A 4,171-nucleotide genomic window follows, 5' to 3' on the forward strand; every position below is an offset into this window, starting at 1 on the left:
AAGGGATGCATACTTTCTTTAGTATCTACATCTCCTTGGAGTCGTTATTGTGCATAGCATCAATATGGAGCATCCCACTTACGTTGGACTACAAGTGATCACTGTAGATTATTTCTAAGGGCTTAAGGCCAACATTGTATTGTTGGCATCCCTTACCTCTCATACGGCTTCTCTGTGGTGGAAAATATAGGTTCATTACAAGTTCAATGTCATGCATTATCCACTACCAAAGAATATTGGATTGGGAATATACGACACTAATTTCCCTGTATAATACAAAGTATCATCATCAATGAGATTTCGTTATATAAATAAAATCCTAGCTAAGATTAGCTAGCACCACATGATAGAAAGACAATAGAAACACAATTGAAGAAAATATATTTGGCACCAAAGCTAAGGCATTGAAATAAAACCTACAAGGGTATAATGTGTACAAAACATCTAATAAGAATAAGCCTATTCATGACACTTGTAGGGGGCATCTATTTATGTTGTTTGTCGTCGATTTTTAGGTGTAGCTTTGTAGTAGAGCTGGATCCAAATTTAGAAAGGTTGGGACCTTACTTTTTGAGAGGTATTGATTCATTCCCCTGGGACATAGCCCTATTGCCAAAGGTGAAATATTCCTAGACATATTCTTTATAAGGTTTTTTTCCATGACGAAGTTCTGGAAATCTTGTAACAATAGAACAAATCCCATTAATGAACTTAAATCACAAAACTGAACAACCAATTGAATTTATCACCATCCCCTCAAGTCACCAACATTAGCATATAAATACAATAAATATAGTAATCTAACTCAAATATGGGCGAATCGAGCGAACATTTTCTGCAAGTAACTAAATCAAACAAAAAAATTGAATTAAAACTCAAAAGGACCCTCAATCATTTACTCAATTGACTTCCTATGACTAAAATGGCAAGAACTTGGTAATGGGTGCCTCTCACATTCTATGGGAAATGATTATTTAATATGCATAACAACCTTTGATAACAACAAATTCTTAGCATACTTATCTCTCATGCCATTGGACACTAAAATCTAGACCATAAAACTTAGTCATTTACCTCATCCCTTCTCCATTTGCTAAATTTATAAGGGAAACCCAACAAACTATATGACTTATTCACATCTTCTAGCTATTGTAAACTATATTTAGCAAGTAGAAAACTATTAAAATAGCACGTACAAAAAAATAACAGAAAACACGTACACTTTTCTTAAAATAGCATAAATGAAACAAAAATGAAGTACTCTTCTAACTTTGTGAATCACATATCTATGTTGACCCTTTATCTCATAGCAATATGAGGAGATATTTTATAACAAAACCATTTAGTCCTTCAACACTTTGCTTTCTTCAAAAATTAAGTCTGGACATCAGAAAATGGGAAAAGAAAAGTAATACAAACTAATGGAAAATCAAAAATCCTCAATAAGAGAAAATGGAAAAGGAAAAAAAAAATTGTATTACACACTAGTGGCCATTTTATGCAAAATTGAATGAAAATATGAAGGCCTAGTGTGATTGCAATGTGAAAAGTGGTGCATTTCATTTTGTACCTAGAGCTGAAGGTTGGGTGACTTATCAACTCTTTGTATCTGTGCATGTATATTTGTGCAATGATGCATTGATTAAGCTCTCAACTTCATTCATTTAAAGATATAAAGGAAAAGGAAATGAAGTGACTATGCAAATTCCAAAGCAAAGTTACACCAATAAAAAAGCAACAACGTAGTTACATTAATCAAATTTCATGAGTTAATAGGATTCACAATTCATAAATAATAAACATGATTTTGATCGTAATGAATAGATAACTTTATGCTTGCCTTAAGGGATGGAACCATAGCTTTGGCCTCTTCTATAGTTTTAGGGCAAACATTTCCAATCGCATAGAGTTGTAATGGCAACAATATTTAGATTAAGTAACATGAACTCTTCTAAAAGTATGAATTTGAACCATAACTATATGGGCATTGCCCAATTAAAGGAATTCATACCTTGAACTCACCCAATCCATTTCTGCTAAGAACACAATTGTTGGGTAAAATTAATTGCTTCGTAAATAAATAAAACAACTAATCACCTAGACATTAATTATCAGCCTGAAGAGCATCTTTTATTTCAAGGAAATCGACAAAATATATGCATAACAACACCAACAACTAACACTAGTTCTATATGATTGTGTTCTATACTATCAAGCTCATTCAACAAGAAATAAAATGTACGACTTGAATAATAAAACTAAAATTAAAAATAAGAAAGTAAATGAGAGGAAAAACAATTATGCTAATCACACAACTTGAATCATTGCTAAATTAAACCATACATTTTTGAATTGGAAATTTAATATATTGCACCCAACATAATTAAAATGCTAATCTAGAGCAGTAAATTAAATGAAATCTAAAAATTGGATAAAATAAAAAATCTGGAAAATGCAGCAACTTAACAAATTACTTGATTAAAATGGAAATTTACTTTAAAGGAAAATGATTGAAATTCAAAGAAACAAGCACAGAAATAAACTAGTGTAGATGTTCAAGGCAGCACCTTGTCTAAGGTAGTGGGCCCTTTTATCACTCAGAATTTTCTCAGGGTTAAAGAAAGAAATTTCCGAGGTAACCACAAAACATTCTTTTAAGTACATAATCTAGCGAATTTGTACTCAGAGAGGGCTCTCTCTTTATGATTTAGCTTTGTTTAAGGGATATTAGGCTAGTTATGAAAGCTTGGGGGTTTTGATTTTGTTTGGTGGTGGAATTCAGGAGAAGATGGATAGAACAATGTATTTCAAGCCATTGGGCTATGGAGTCAACTGAGGATGGCTTAACTGGATCAGGTTGATTCAACAAAGGAGGGTTTCACAGGGCAAGATAGCTAAACAAGAGACAAATGATAGCTTAAAAGGGTGAAATGGTCTTGAAAGGGAGGAAGGGAAATTAAGAATCCTTCAACAAAGTTCAAGATAAGGGAAAGTGGGTGCTCATTAACAAAAAGAAATTAAGAATTTTTTGTTAAATGGTCACAGTGATAAACTAAAAAGCAGGGAGCAATTAAGAATTCCCTCTCTATGATAGCTTAGAAGAAAACCTTAAGAATATAAATGATTTTAAAGACAGAATGCAGTAAAGCTCTCTCTGAAATATACTTTTTCGTTTAACATTTAGATATGGAACACATATGAACATTTAAACAAGAAAACTGTAAAAACATAAGATATAGAATACTTATTTGTTTCTCGTTTGACAGAGATATCCTGTAAAAGTCCTTTGGTTTATTACTTTGTCTAACCAGCCATACAATAGTTGTTCAATAGCTCTTATATTCCAAAATAAAGTGTCTACAGAAATGTATAAGAATCCCCCCAAAATACTTCAAATGAAGAAGTATTTATACTAATTGTAAACTGAAATATCTTGAAAAAATATCAAGATTAGTTTCACAAATATCTCCAACTGTTTACATTAATAGAACTTAAATAAAGGACATTCAAAACTAATGAATCTATTTGGCACTATTTCTATGGATTTACAGTGACAAAGAAGAGAAATTCGAATTTGATAGCAACTCTTAGTTGATGATGAGGCATCCTAGTCACTAACTGCATCCTTCCTTTGTGCATTCTGCCCCAGAAATTCTACAAACTTAGGGTCCAATGATACGCCTGTATATCTCAATCCGTGATACATATGTAAAAATTGAAAGAGGTTTTTTTGGATAGGAATGTTTTTGAGATAACCTCTCTTAGTTTGCCAACATTCAGCTCCAACTGTTCACAATATTATCTGAAAAATGATGTCAAAAACAAGACTTTGCACAAACTAAAAAATAGGCTGTCAAGACATGCACTTATCTCCCTTTTGGTAATACCTGTGTAAAAAGTGAGATAGGTTTTTGTAAATTATCCTGTTAGGAATTAAAACCTCCTCCATTTTTTCTAAATAATTCATGGATTGGCCACAATAGTTTCTGCAAAGCTATGAATTAAACAGGAAATTTCAGAAGAATGTACCGTTTCTGCTCTGATTTCATCTTTTAACTTTAAATTCCTTTCAACTGTTTTTCACTTTTACTTTGGATAAAATTCATTGTAGTTGGTGAAAGTGTTTTCATCTTTGTTTAACCCTTAACATCTTCATGTTTACTTTTACTGT

This window comes from Pinus tabuliformis, chromosome 3_2 (assembly GCF_031772625.1).
Source record: "Pinus tabuliformis cultivar Carrire ecotype Pingquan chromosome 3_2, CPIR1, whole genome shotgun sequence".
In the NCBI taxonomy this organism is placed as follows: Eukaryota; Viridiplantae; Streptophyta; class Pinopsida; order Pinales; family Pinaceae; genus Pinus; species Pinus tabuliformis.